This window comes from Phodopus roborovskii, unplaced genomic scaffold (genome assembly GCF_943737965.1).
Source record: "Phodopus roborovskii unplaced genomic scaffold, PHOROB, whole genome shotgun sequence".
In the NCBI taxonomy this organism is placed as follows: Eukaryota; Metazoa; Chordata; class Mammalia; order Rodentia; family Cricetidae; genus Phodopus; species Phodopus roborovskii.
The window spans coordinates 33404402-33420181 of NW_026126447.1; the positions used below are offsets into that span (position 1 = coordinate 33404402).

The 15780-nt window shown below is 42.5% G+C and overlaps 1 protein-coding gene across 3 annotated transcripts in view; it reads left to right on the forward strand.

Annotated features, from left to right (window-relative positions):
* The first annotated feature begins 1673 nt into the window (after positions 1-1673).
* The window catches only part of Lepr (leptin receptor), a 117904-nt gene continuing 103797 nt past the window's right edge, over positions 1674-15780 (forward strand). For 2 of the 3 annotated variants that reach the window (XR_007834748.1, XR_007834747.1), the window contains exon 1: positions 1679-2210. The gene's annotated coding sequence lies outside the window, so the exon portion shown is untranslated. Of the gene's footprint in view, positions 2211-15780 lie in introns of all 3 variants that reach the window. The other variant, XM_051188237.1, reaches the window with a different exon arrangement.

Genomic DNA, 15780 nt, shown 5'->3' on the forward strand with positions numbered 1-15780 from the left:
TTTAGTTGTTGGGATGGGTTCATTACTGGATCTCCCCTCAATGGCCCAATCCCTAGAATCTATGCATATGACCATATTTGAAAAAAAGGGGAAATTTTATAGATATAATTAAGGATCTTGAGATATTTGTCCTTCGTTATTGGGATGAGTCCTCATCCCCAAAAGCAATTGTCCTTACAATAAAAAGAGTAGAAGAGACAGGTATGAAGAAGCCAGCTTAAGAAAAAGGCAGACACTGGAATTATGTGCCCACAAGACAGAGAATGACTGAAGTCTAATGCTGGAAGAGGCCAGCTGGGGTGTTCTCTGGTGATTTGGGGGAGATTACAGACCAGCTGACATCCAAGCAGAAAAAAAGAAATTTCTGCTGTTTTAAGCATTATGTCTGTAATGATTTATTATAGCAGCCACAGGAAATGAACATGCTAATTTGATTATTTAATTACTTAGTTAAGTTTTCTTTTTGTGTTTCTTGAGTAATAATTATGTGGAGAAATCAAAATCTCTACTTCAGTTTTATCCTTTATCCAATGGAAACATTTGTCTGCTTATTTGCCACAGTTGGGTGAAAACCGAAGGTTAAATTTTTAGGCTAACGTTGCCTACCTCAGATGCCCATGAAGTCTATTTAATGGGTACTTGTGGCATTTCTGAATGGTCCGCAGGGCTGGGTGCTTGTTAGGAAAGTGTCACTGGTCCTGAAATACCAGGCCTATGGGGAGGAGTCCTATTACAGATCCCACGGATGGATGGCAGTTTCTGTAATGGCTTATTCACTGGAGCAGAACCTGGCAGCATAATTCCAGTGTCTGCCTTTGTCTTACGCTGCCTTCTTTGTACCTGCCTCATCTAGTATCTTATTGTAAGGGCACTTGCTTTTGGAGTGAGGACCCATCCCAATAATGAAGGATAATTTCATCTCAACCCTATTGTGGCTAGCTTAATTCAGGCAACTCACTTGCTGTGCCCACTTTTGATGGTCTTCCTAGGGGAATGCAGGTCAAATTTACCCTGAGAGGCCTTTCCCTCTCCATTCACTTTTATTCTTTCATCTTTACTGTTTTCCTTCACATCAACTGTACAACTGGTAATTTTGTGACTGCATATTGTCCTCTTCCCCCAAGTTCAAAGAAAGTAATATAACATGACATGACCTCAATAAACATTTATTAAAGAAGTAAACAACTAAGTGAATACACATTTTGATCAGACAACAATGAAATGTTTATTTTGTCTTTTGAGGTTGCAATCTAAGGACAGATATTTTCCTTTTCCTTTCTTTCTTTCTTTCTTTCTTTCTTTCTTCCTTCCTTCCTTCCTTCCTTCCTTCCTTCCTTCCTTCCTTTTTCTCTTTTTAACTTGATACATCAGTGTCATTGAGTTCCACAATGGAAAACGAGGTGGTCATTAGTCAACTACATGCAGGCATGATCTCCTTCCTTTTGGGACAAGCAAGGCAGAGATGATAGCAGATGCACTTTGCGGGGACAGGGAGCTCACGACTTCCCTATTTGGGATCTTTTCGGGTTCCCTTTCCCACTTCTCCTAGTCCTTGTGATTATTAGTGGAACATTTCTCACACCTGCTGCTGTAGAGGCCAGGGAGGATAAGAGCAAACCCAAAGATTCACCCAAGCTCCTGCCTCGGCCACGCGCTCAGCGTCTCCGCCACTGCGCGCGCAGTCACCTGTGTGCCCAGTGGCGCGCCCGCGTGCCTGTGGCCGGCACCTTCAGAGCCAGCGACACACAGCTCAGGCATCCCTTGCCACACGTCATCCCACGACACAGGTGGGACCCCCTTCTAGACCTGAACCCTTGGCGCAGGGCCACCCAGGGCTGCGCAGTAGGACGCAGCAGGTCTGAGAACCAGACGGTTGCTTTGGGCGGCACCTGCGGAGGGCCGAGCAACTTCTCCAGGCCTCCTGCCACTTTGGAAACTGCCTGGGACTGCAACCTCTTCAGCCCCGGGGACTGAGAGAGGGTGGGTTGGTTTGAAAGACAAAAGGGGAAAAAATGTGTTGTGGGGCGGGCTAAGTTTCCCACCCTCTTCCCCCTTCCCGAGCAAATTAAAAACAAAACAAATAGAAAAGCCTGCCTGGCAGCCAACCAAAGCCCCAATACGAGCCCAGCCGAAACACTCAATCCTTTAAAAGGATTTGCAGCAGTGAGGAAAAAACCAGAGCTGACCGAAGAATCGTTCTGCAAACCCAGGTATGTTGACGCCATCTAAGAAACTGGGTATTGGGCGAGATGCCACTTGTGGACTGCAGAGAGTTCTTCGGAGGAGTCTGGGGGCGGGGGTCTGTGTGTATCAAGGCAGTGACTTCAGCGCACCGCCAGTGGACCTGGAGACAGCACCGGAGCTCTGCTGAGGTTTCCTTTACCTTCAGTGGCATGTGCTTAGGCTAACCTCCATGGGTTTCTTCATCTATCATATTTGGAGAATTGGATTAATATCTTTTCGGAGGGCCTTTTAGTAATACCTCAGGTGCATACTGTATGAAAAAATGTAGACTTATGTAACTGTCAATCTTGTTCATTTCATTAAACTAAAAGATCCAATTGATCTCGGGGTTGGGACTATTATATGCACTTACTACCTATGTTTTCTGGATTTTTTAGTTAATAGTTGTAGAGTAGACAAAATATTAAAAATATATAGTTTATACATGAATAGGTCATCTGGCACTAACTGAAAGAATCTTATTACCTTTAAGCCAATGTCTCCAACATTGAAAAACAGAAGAAATAAAAAGAAAGAAAAAGAGAAATACCTAAATGTGTGGCTTTAACATAGTACTTTTTTTGTATTGTAAATTTGGAGGAAAACATACTTTGGAGAACACCAAAAATTGGACTTTTCCTATCAAGTATTGAGTGGTGCTCAGGGCCTTTTAGCATAAAGCTGTGTGCAGAATGTTTAAAGAGTGGTTTTTCAGGCCACTTCAGTGTGTCTCTGAAATGAACTTCAATAACAGAGATGACAACTTCAATGATATGTTTCATAGTCTTGGAATAAATCCCAGAAAATAGCGGAGGTTAACTGAATAGATCAACCATAAATTAGGAACACACACAAACACACACACACACACAAATGCACACACATTGAGTTGTACTATGAAGTGTTGGTACAGTTACTGTTTCCTTCACTTTTGATTAAAAAAAACAAAAAAACAAAAAACAAAATACCTCAACTCACACAGGCAAAGAATGAGACAGTAACTTTCATCACCACACACAGTATTAATGTTCTGAAAACTGAAAGTTCGACCTTGCCAGTTAGGTTAGTCCTGGAAGCATTTCTAGCTCTTTTTGTTGGGTATGGTCTAAAATGCAATAATCTTTTATCACCCACAAACGCTTGTGTGCAATCTGGGAGAGGAGAATGGGTTTGAAGTACTCGTCTATTTTGACTTCTTTCTAGCTCTCTTGCTGCCTTTGGGCTGGAAAAGGTATCAGCCAGCCAGGCATTTGCCTTCCTCATCGTACCTGCTGAGGGTCATCCCCTTTGACATGTGAACAGAGTGAAGTGAGTTCCATGTTGATTAGCCTGGGAATCTTAAAACTCAGATACCCTGTTGGTGCTTGTTTGAAAAACAACTGGAACATTGCACACATCTGCTGTTCATATCCAAGCCAGCCCATTCACAGCTCAGGGAGCGGTGGGGCTTGGCAAGGGCCGCTCTCCTCTTTTGCAATGTGAGGCTTTATTCTCCCAAGAATTTATCGAGGAAAAAGTCATTGCTTCACACTTAGATCACTAATATAGGACCAAATGGTTTGTGTTTGTGAAGTGGGAGGTCTTGGAAATAAGACCTAAGCAATCCAGAAAGAAAAAAAAAAAAAAAAAGCCAAAATAAATGAATTCTCTTGGCAGATACTGGATTGCATTCTCCCCCCCCCCCCCTTAGAGGCAAACATTCATACTAAAAAAGAAAAAAAAAATTGTCCTGTGGAGTTAAAAATGAAGAAAAGGCTTATGCTTGGTTCAGATTCTTCAGATTTTATGTGATTTACAAATTCCAATTTTAATTAAATTAGAAAAGTGCAAATGTTCACCTACTGGCCAGACTTCATACATACAGGCTTTTGGAGTTTTTCCTTAAACTCCATCTATTGATAGTTTATAATATGCTTTTTTGCGTGTGCGCGCGTGCGCACACACCCACCCACACCAAACAAACAGTATATAGCCTGGGTTGGCTTTAAACTCACCTTGTAGCTGAGTATGAGTATGAACTTGAACTTCTCCTGCCTCTACTGCATGGGTAGAGGGACTATAAGTGTGGACCACCCAGTTTTTGGGGCACTGAGACTCAAACTCAGGGCAAGCGTTCTACTTTGTGAATGACATCCAGCTCTTCCAAGTGGTTTTTAGGGTGCAGTAGTGACACTGTTTGTTGTCATGTGATTTTAGTCTTTAACAATTGAACTGTGGCAAATATAGAGGGAAATGCATAAAATTAATTTATTGGCTGATAAATCATATAGCAAATCACTGCAATGGGTAATTGTAAGACAAACGCCTTTCTACTCATTATTTAAGGAAGATAGCCTGACCATACCCAGACTTGTTGCTTGCTTCTTTTTTTTTTTTTAAACCATAAGCCTACTTTTCTTTCTTTTAAAAGAAAACTTACATGAATGTTGAGTGTATCCTTTTGTAGATTATTTAGGCTATGTATTATGTCTGTGATACTGTTATTTTCTTCCCTTTAAAACAAAACACTATGAAAGAGTCATTTATAGTCTCTGTGTTTTTACTCCCCTGACCACCCCTTAAGCTCAGTCTTATTCAACTTTAGTTTTGAGTACTCTGCCTAGGTCTATGGAGCTGTCTGGTCTCTGATGGTACCAGCTTTGCCATTTGGTCTGTGTTTACTCCTTCCCACCCATTCACAGCCTTGTCCAAGCTGCCCCCTCTTCTCCCTTCTATCCAGGACAGTATGTGTGTCCCCGTTTTCTTTTTCATAGGCTGCACCCTCCTTCTCTCTGTTCTGTTGCTCCTTCGTCTTAAGTGTTTGTCCTCCTTCCTTTCTCTCCTCTTTGAAAATTTCTTATAATTTCCCTGTCTGTATACTCAGGTCTCAGCAAGTGATAGTTCGTGTCCTGGCTTCCTGCTCTGAACCTCAGACCTCTTTACCCAGCTTCCCACTTAGCATCTTCACTTGGTTGTCCTGGCGATATTTATTTCTTGTTCAATATGCCCCAAAGACAGTCTTCATGAGCTAATGTCTGCAGTCTCTCTCATTTCCATTTTTTAAATTAGATAGGCTCTTAAATCTTGGAGTTCTTCCCTTACATTCTATCATACCTCACGTATGTATGTAGTTAAATCTTCTTGGCATTATTTTCAAAATAAATCCAGACCATAATCTTTTCATTTACTTCAGTGGCCATTACAGGCCCCTTTATTAGTCCTTTTGTATCCTTTGCTTTCTTTGATCTAGTCTCAAAAAAAAAAAAAAAAAAAAGAAAGGACAAAGGTTTTTCTTTTAAAATACATGTAGGCGGTAGGCAGGAGAGATGGCTTAGCAGTTAAGAATGCTTGCTGCTCTTCCACAGGACTGTGGTTCAGGTCCCAGCACCCACGTCAGACAACAGACAACTCAAAATCTCACTAATTCTAACTCCAGGGAACTCTGACGCCCTCTTTTGGCTTCTGTGGGTACTCACATGCATGTACACAAACTCATAACTAAATATTAAAAATTTTATGTGTATGGGTACTTTTTATATGTATGTATATAGGTATACCATGTGTGTGCCTGGTGCCCATGGAGGCCTGAAGAGGGTGTCAGATCCCCTGGAACTGCAGTTACAGATGGTTGTGAGCCATCATGTGGATGCTGGAAATCAAATCAAATACTGATTCTCTGGAAGAGCTAACCACTGAACCATCTCTAAAGCTCCTAAAATAAAAATCTTGGTAAAACATATACATCACATCATGATACTTTTCTGCTTCAGACATTCTGGTGGCTTTCCAGTTCATAGGTTGTCAAAGCCCAAATCCTTGTAATGATTACAAGATCCCTCTGATCTCTCATCCTTCCTTTTCCTATCTCCCCTTCCTCTTCCTGGGCTCTTGGCTTTCTTTGAGTGTATCTGGGATCATCTTTCTCTTTAGCTTCTTCTGTTTGCAGTGCTCCTCTTTGAATGTCTACATGGTTTGCTGTGTTACCCACATCTCCCTTAAGTCTTTGTTCTGATGTCTCCAGGCAATATTTGAACTGGCCGGCTTCTTACTTTGCAAACTTATATGTTCCCTTTTCCTTCCCTTTGCTTTCTTCTCAGTAGTGTTTATTCACTTTCTAAACTGCTATGTGTGTACTTTTCAGTTCTGTTACCACTAGAACGAGACCATAAGAAGGGTGGAATGTTTAATTTTGTGTGTGTTTCATTCAGTCTTAACTCTAGTGTGTGGACTTGGGTGTAGTGTGTCAAAATCGTTCTAAGTATTGTTTTATTTTTCCTGTTGACTGGCTGTTCCAACTTTCTATTTTCATTGCTGGAAATTCAGTGGTTCCCAACCTTCCTAATGATGTGACCTTTTTAATACAGTTCCTCATGTTGTGGTGACCCCCAACCATATATTTATTTCATTGCTACTTCATAACTGTAGTTTTGCTACTGTTATGAATCATAATATAATAATATAAATATAAATATATAATATGCAGGATATCAGACTCCCCTTAAAAGGGTCTCAATCCACAGTTTGAGAACTGTTGCATTAGATAATGGTATTAATTACTATGGAGATTCTGTGGTCAAAATATATGACAGACACGACTTGAGGTAGGAAAAACCCAATTTAGGTCAAGATTTCAGAGGATTAGGTCCTTAGTTGCTTGCTTCCATGCACTTAGCACGGAGGCAGAAGCATGTAGAGGAAGGCAACTGTTAACATCATAGCAAATAGGAAGCAGCTAGTGATAATATACCCTATAGGCCCCAACCCTAGTGACCCACCTCCTTGTGTTAGATGCCCCCCCACTGCCAAAGCCTTCAGGACCTCCTAAAATAACAGCTGTGGAGTAAGTGTTCAAATCAGAGTCTCTCGGAGACTTTTCAGATTCAAACTGTGAGAATGAATAGAATTCATTAATAAAGCTGATTACCCAATTATGTATATATGGAATTTTAGGTTCTCTCTCTCTCCCCTCCCTCTTTTCAGTCCCCATCTCCCTTGTTCCTTTCCATACTTTTTGCTATTTCTATAACAAAATACCACCGACTGAGGAATTTATAATGAAAACAATGTAAATAATATTCAACTCAGGATTCTGGAGGTGGAAAATTCAATGGCAAGGGGCTGTACTTTCAGGGCCCTTCTTGATGCATCACAACCTGGCAGGGTTGCAAGTAAGCATGAGACAGAGGCCAAGAAGGTCAAACATAAGCGAAGCCAAAATAGACCAGCAATAGTGTTAATGTGTATATGATCTTATCAATTCTCGTTAAGCCTTAACCTTCCAGTAGTGCTGTACTGTGGCCTGAGCTTCCGACACATGTGCTTTGGGAAACATATTTGACCTGTGGAAGTTGCTATACAGAAGGCTACAAGAATTTGGGTGCATAGTGCAAAATAATGTTTATAGGACAAAACTCATGGTCAAATTATTAACTCACAAAGTAACAACAACAAACCTCAACAAACAAACAAATCGAAACAAGCAGGGCTCGGTAGCATGTGCCTTTAATCACAGCACTTGTAGGAGAACCTCTGTGACTCAGATAGAGATCAGCCTGGTCTATATAAGGAGTTCCAGGCCAGCTAGTGCTGCATAGTGAGACTCTGTTTAGCATGATATCTATTTATACTAAATAATTGCCAATGGTTTGAACCGAACAGATTCTCAGGCACTTGTGTAATGCTGTTTACAATCAGCTTTAAAATATGTGAAGTCATGTGTAAGAACAGCCGTTACCAAATGTCTGGCTCATGCGGGCAAGGGCAACTTAGTTTTTCCCAGAATTATGTTTCCTCATTTTGCTTCGACTGACAGCTGTGATTTGGGTGTCTAACCTATGAAGATTAAGAAACTATAAACATGAGATAATCGAGCAATTGTATTCAGTATCCACCAGCAGAACTTCTGAGCCAAGCTGCTCAGTGTCTGGAAAATGAAAAAAGATAAATTGTGAACACAGATAGTTATTGTGTGTGTGTGAGAAAGTGAGACCACTGACTAATTTTAAACAGAGAAAGCCCACTGGCACATACACAGTTACTCATCGATTCTAATTGCTATTCTGTCTATAAGCCGTGCCCTTTAAAATCATGCATATTAATCATATTAGACCTATGTGGCAGGTACCTCTAATGACCTTGGGTTTTAGAACAATGCTGCTGGTCACAGGTGTGGCTGAGGGAAGGACTTCTTCACAAAACTGATTGGAGGTATGGAATAGAAGCAGTGCCTGGGGCTCGGGGCTTGTCCTTTGATAACACATTCCAAACTTATGACCAGTTCTTCCATGGGAGTTTTGTGTTGCTCTTTACAGCTCCCCATGGCTGGTCTCATACATCTTCCTGACAATCCTCCCCTTTCTTCAGGGAAAGCAGAAGCCAATAGGCACTTTTTGGAAACTTTTTATGAACTTTAAGCAAACATAATGTCACTGATTCACTCTTCTTACATACTTGGGTTCTCTAAATATTAGGCACCACAGATTGTTTTAAAGACATACCACCATTTTTATGAGTTTAAGATATCTACTTGACTATTTAATAATATTTTCTTCGTTAAAACTTTAGCTCTATGCTCACCGACAGAATTCACATAAGATTATTTTTTAGTTGAGATTTTGTAACACTTTGTTTGCTTGTGTGTGCCACAGCGTGTGAGAGGAAATCTGAGGACACCCTGTGGGAGTCAGTTCTTTCCTTCCCCCAGGGCCCTGGGGATAGAACTGAAGCTGTCGGGCTTGGGGGCAGGTGCTTTCACCAGCTGAGCATTGTGCTAGCCCTGGTTTGAAAATTTTAAACCATGCTTTTAATTCACTTAAGAAAAGTACAAAATGAATATTTTCGTAAGGAAATTCTTGTAAGGACTTATTTTTTTAAAAATTTATTTATTTATTTATTTTAGATTTCTTTTTTTTACCCACAGAAATAGCTGACCCGAACAAGGGAGAGCTCATGGACCCCAGTCTGATAGCCAGGAAATCAGAATAGGACTCAGACCCCCCTGAATGAGGGTGTTAGTTAGTTAGGAGGACTGGGCAGTCTGTGGGGCCTCTGGCAGTGGATCAGTATTTATCCCCAGTATATGAATGGACTTTGGGAGCCCATTCCACAGAAAGGGATATTCTCTCAGCCTAGACACATTGGAGAGGGCCTAGGCCCTGATCCAAATGATGTGACAGACTTTGAAGATCCCCCATGGAAGGCCTCACCCTCCCTGGGGAGCAGAAAGGGGATGGGATGGGGGTTGGGAAGGGGCCAGGGGAGGAAAGGAGGGTGAGGGAACTGGGATTGACATGTAAAACAAGCTTGTTGCAAATTTAAATTTAAAAGAAAGAAAAAGATTTCTTTTGTTTTATAGTTATGTGTATGTGTGTGTAGATGTGTGGGTTTGTGCATGTGAGTGTAGATTCCCATAGAGGTCAGAAGAGGGCATCAGATCCCCTGGGATGGGAATAACAGGTGGTGTGAGCCCCCTGATGTGGTTGCAGAACCAAACATGAGTTTCCCGCAGGAGCAGCACTGCTCTTAACTGCTGAGCCATCTCTCCACTCCCAGGGACTTTTTAAAATTATGTTTGTGTTCCCGTGTGTGTGTGTGTGTGTGTGTGTGTGCGCGCGCGCGCAGGTGTGTGTGTGTGCGCGCAGGTGTGTGTGTGTGTGCTCAGGTGTGTGTGTGTGTGCTCAGGTGTGTGTGTGTGCAGGTGTGTGTGTGTGTGTGCAGGTGTGTGTGTGTGTGTGTGTGTGTGTAGTGGGCATCCAGCATCTTTCTCAGTCATTCTGCTCTTTCCTTTTGGGGCATGGTCTCTTGCTGAAGCTGGAGCTCCTGTAAGGGATTAAAGCACTTGAAATTATGTTTTCAGAGTAACAGACTTTAATGCCAAGATGATGGGAAATTGTTTTTTTTTTTTTTTTCCCCGAGACTTGTTGTAACCTGGCTGGCCTGAAACTCATGGTATAATCCATCCTGGCCTCGATCTTGTGGCCATCTTCTGTCTTTACTCTTCTAAGCACTGCCATGACAGTAATGTGCCACCCTACAAGCAGAGAAGTCTTTTTTAAAAGCGAAAAATACTTAAGGGGCCGGAGGGATGGCTCAGCAGTTGAGAGCACTGGCTACTGCTTCTGGAGGACCAAGGTTTGATTGCCACCACCCAATGATGGCTTTCTACTGCCTGCAACTTGAGTTCCGGGGAATTGAACACTCCCCTGTGGTCTCCTCAGGCACTAAGCACATCAATGGGAACACATCGCAAATTCCTATTCTAAGTAAAGGAATGAAAGTGGACATCTTAAAATTATAAAGTCACTAGAAATAGATCGACTGAATATTCTGTTAAAAATTTGACTCTTTGTGTGCTGGAGAGATAGCTCAGAAATTAAAAGCACTGGCTGCTGTTCCAGAGTTCCTGAGTTCAATTCCCAGCAATCATATGGGGGCTTGCAACCATTTATGATGAGATCTGCTTCCCCCTTCTGGTGTGTAGGCCAAACACTGTGTACATAATAAATAAATCTTGAAATTTTTTTGACTCTTGAAGAAATAGTAGTTCATGTATATTCAAATGAAATGCTTAAATGTTGCTATCCAAGTGTGAAATAGAGACTTCTTTAGCAGAAAGGGCAGAAACATTAGCAGTCAATGGAACCACTTGAGATATTCATCAAAGCAAGCAGGATGTCAGAGCTGTTCTTCTTATTCACAAGCATCTCCCTCCATAGTCTCAGAGACTTGGAGATCACTGGAGCAAGTTGTCAATGATTTTCTTTTCAGTCTAATTTCCCATCAAACACGGACTGAAATTGTTTTTGCTTCATATTTGTGGATTTGATAGACAAGAATGCCAAAGTAATCTTTAGTTATAAAAATTGAACCATCTCATCTTCCCCTGAAAACCTATATGATAATTCAGTAGATCATAGTCCATTTTTAAAACTTTCCTTTTTAGTTATTCTTTGTGTCTTTCATATCATGCATTGCCATCCCATTTATTTCCCCATCCCTTTGCATCCTTCCTCTCTGCCCTTGCAAACCCCCCAAATTAAAATAAAGTTTAAGAGAAATTAAAAGAGGAAAAAAAAAAAAAGAAAAATTAATTTCATCATGGAAGCTGTGGTGTAACACAATGGGTCATGCAACAAACCCTTTTTTATCCATACATCTTTACTTGCAAGTGTTCATTGCAGACAGTCATTGATCTGGTTCAAGGCCTCGGGTAATGGCCTATGCTGGGCCCTGGGTCTCCTATTGGATATCCTGCTATTGTCCTGTGTTCTAGAGATCCTGCAGCTTTGGGTCTGCAGGACTGGTCCCTTCATGTGCTCCAGCAGATCACAGATGGGGTGGATGTTGGGGTGGGCCAACTCATGACCCTGGCTCTGGGCCTGGGTAGTTGCCAGGTTGGTCAGCCCGTCAGTTCCCCGCCCCCCCCCCCCCAGTCCTCACCACCAGCATGAGCTCTGTTGCATTTCCCTGGCTAGTTCACCTCTAGCAGTGATGAGCAATGGGTGGGGCCAGATTTCCTGTCCTGTGGGGTTGGGTCTCCCACAGCTACACCTTTAGAGCCTGCTCTACTGTGTTGCCCAGGCGTGGCATAGGGGCCACTCTCCTGAGTGCTGCAGCTGATGAGGGGCAGGACTCTTATGACCTCATGGCCAGCTCTCCCTCCTGCAGAGGTGGTGGGCAGAGTGAAGGGGAGGACATATGACACATGACATATGAGTAATGGGAACAGCTCTCCCTTGTTCACAACTTCAGGTCTGCACACCCACACCTCCGCCATCGGGACTGGCTCTTTTGTGCTGTCCAGCTGAGGTACAGGGCCTGCTGTCCTGATTACAGCTGGTGGTAGGCAGGGGCAGCTCTCCTGCTCTTATGGCCTCAGGGCCAACTCTCCCACCTATGTCAGGCATGGCTGGGGGGAGGGCATCCCTCCCCAGCTCGAGCTGCTAGCAGCAGATGAGGGGCGTGGCCAGGTCTCACACACTCACATTCCCAGTGCTGGCTCACCTGTGCCCGGTTTACAGAGTCAGTCTGCTATGCTGCCTAGAGGAGGTGCAGGGCACATTTCCTCCAGTTTTGCAGTTGGTAAAGGCGTCAGATACCTCACCGGCTGGAGGTGATGGGAGCAAGGTGGGCATCTTTCCCTTGTCCCACACCACAGATGAGGGAGGCAGTACCAGCTCTGCCCTCCTCACACCCTCAGGGCTGGCTCACCCATGCCCCTGTCTACAGTGCCAACTCTCCTTTCCTGTGCTGCCCAGGTGAGGAGAGGGATCCGTTCTCCCAAATGCTGCAGCGGGTGAGGGGGTGCCGATTTTCTTTTGTTGGAAGTTTATAGTGATGTGTTTAATAGTCCCTCAGTGTCTGGTCCAGTCTGCGGTGTGGTTGACTGACTGGACATCTAGACGTCAGCGCGTTCCTTCCAGGCCAGCCAAGGGACGAGCCTCTGGATTCTCTGTAAAGGTTTCTTTGAATTTTGTATATTCCAATCAAACCAACCAATATTATCTCTGTCTAGATTCCTAAAGAGCTCTAAAAACTGTCGTTTTAAAAATATGGAACTGGATATCATCTATGTTAATTTATTCAACAACTATTTTACAAGTACCTACTATGCTTCTTAGAATATATAAAAATTATTTTTAATGCTCAAATATAGGTTTGGAGAAGGCAGCTCAGCTAGCAAAATGCCTGCCACATGATCACAGGGGCTGAGTTTTCACTCCCAGACCAGGGCGAAAAGCGGGAGACAATGAGTGGCATGCTCCTGTAGCTCCAGTGCTGGAGGGTTAGACACTGATGCATCCCTGAAGCCACTGACCAACCATCCAGGCTGAACTCATGAACTTCAGGGTTATTGAGAGACATTGTATAAAAAAAGAAAAAGAAAAAGAAAAGAAGAAGAATGGAAGGAAGGAAGAAAGGAAGGAAGGAAGGAAGGAAGGAAGGAAGGAAGGAAGGAAGGAAGAAAAAGTGGAGAGCAATTGAGGAAAGACAGACACGGAGTCAATCTCATGCACCCACATGCATGCACACCACATGATCCCTCCCATGTGCATGTGTGATGATACCTCCCATGTGCACACATCCACATTAACAAGTACACATGTCACACCCTCATACATACATACTTACTACACATGCTACCTACACACATGTATATAACACATACTCCACATATAAACACATATACATACATGTCCACAGTCACATCCCATATATGTCACACACCATGTGTTCGCTAGTTTTATGTCAACTCGACACAAGCTGGAGTCATTCTGGAAGAAGGCGGAGTCTGATCTAGGGGCGACATCCTTTTGGTTTGGGTGCACACAAATGTTTCTCTCATTAAATATGTGTAAGAGACCACTTTCACAGTCTGTATGCCCATTCACATTTGTAATTGCTTCTCTATCATATATAAGTGAAACCTGAGGGCATGAATTAACATTATAAGAATAGTTTCTGTTTTGCACGGGGCAGTGAACACAGGCTAAGCTTTCTTTTTCAAAAGATCAACTGATGCATTTGGTCACTTAGTGGATCAGTTATTTAAATGTGAATTAAATCTGTTTTGGGACAGAATTACAGTTAGTTTATCAAAGCAGTCCAGTAATACATAATCATGACACATCCTGATTATGAATATTCTTCTTGGCTTTATTTGATGAGAAATATGATACCAGGAATGGGCAATATAAACATGGTTGTATGTGTGTCTTGCATACATTTCTTACAATTAGGTCATGAGGACTCCCAGCACTGAGCCAGTTTCTAGAGATTTCAAAGAACCCTTATGATGTTAGTGAATAAATAACCAAAGTTCTGGTGGCTGGAGAGATGGAAAGGTGGTTAGGAGCACTGGCTGCTCTTCTAAAGGTCCTGAGTTCAATTCCCAGCAACCACATGGTGGCTCACAACCATCTATAATAGGATCAGATGCCCTCTTCTGTCATGCAGGAATACATGAAGTAGAACACTCTTGTACATAAAATACATAAATAAATAACTCTTTTGAAAAGAACCAAGTTCTGATGAAAAGTACAATTTGAAAAAACAAACATTAAAACGAATGGATTATAAGCTGCTTCTACATGTCTAGGGCCCCCACAAGTATTCAAATTGGGAAACAAACATAGCATTGTGTGTTTATCCATCAATTGGTACTGTTTTTCACATGAAGCATGCATCTTGATCATTTTTAGCAGTATCTGTAGTGAAGATGTTATTTCTATTTTAAAATAAAACTCTCTTGTAGATTCCTAGGATGGCCCCAGCTAAGACTCCAGCAATAGTGGAGAGGGTGTCTGAACAGGCCTTCCCCTTTATTCAGATTAGTGACTACTCTAATTGTCATCTTAGAACCTACATCCAGTAACTGGATGGAAGCAGATGCAGTGATCCACAGCCAAGCTGTGCTCCTGGGCTGAGCTCCTGGAGTTCAGTTGAAGAAAGGGAGGAAGGATCATATGAACAAGGGGGGTCAAGAGCATGATGAGAAAAAAACACAGAGATAGCTGACTTGATTTAGTGGGAGCTCATGGACCATGGACTGACAGCTGGAGAATCTTCAAGGGACAAAACTAGGCCCTCTGAATGTGGGTGACAGTTATATGACTTGAAGTGTTGTTTGGAGGGTGGGCTGGCAGTGGCACCCGGACCTATAAGTGCACGAACTGGCTTTTTGGAGTCCATTCCCTATGGAGGGGTACCTTTTGCTCAGCCATGATAAAGAGGGGAGGGGCTTGGTCCCACCTCAACTTGGTATGCCAGACTTTATTGACTCCCCCAAAGAAGGCCTTATCCCCTCTAAGGAGTGAATGGGGATTGAGAAGCAGGGAGGTGGGGGCAGGAGAAGGGGAAGGAGAGGGAACTGGGGTTAGTATGTAAAATAAAAAATAAAAATTTTTAATTAAAATAATAAAAAGAATGGGTAATTGCTTTAGACTTAGTGATAAAAGTAAATAAGTAAGTAAATATATTAATATTGCAAAATTCCAGGAAAGCAATAAACACATTTAATATGCTGACTCATGTACCCCAAGAGTATAGATTGTATTTAGTACCTGACAATAAATAGTTTGTATAGGAAGGATCAATGAGTGATTGCCTAGATATTATTATATTTTGATTGAGTGTGATCTTATCTTCTGTTTGAGTACATGTATATTAAAAAGATAAAATAAAACTCCCAGTTATAAGCATGTTTGGAAAGGGTTGCAGAGATCATCCAACAGTCAGATGGGCAGATACGCAAGAGGGAGGCAGAGTTGAAATCCAAGTCCTAAGTAAGGCTGGTTAGAAGAGCCCGAAGTTGCACCCAAGACTTGTAACACCCGATTCAGGGCTTCACATTTCAAAATACACCACACACTAGACTGAACTTCAGTTTGAGATCATGGGGATAACTGAGGTGGCACTGGAGAGATGACTCAGTGGGTAAAGTCCATGTTGGCATCGGCACTATTCCTGGAGAAACAACAAACGTTTACTCACCCCATAGAGGGAACTGACAACAGGCCAAAATAAGGACACCACCAAAGCCCAGGTTAGTCAACTGATGAGTTTTATTGGGGCTACTTA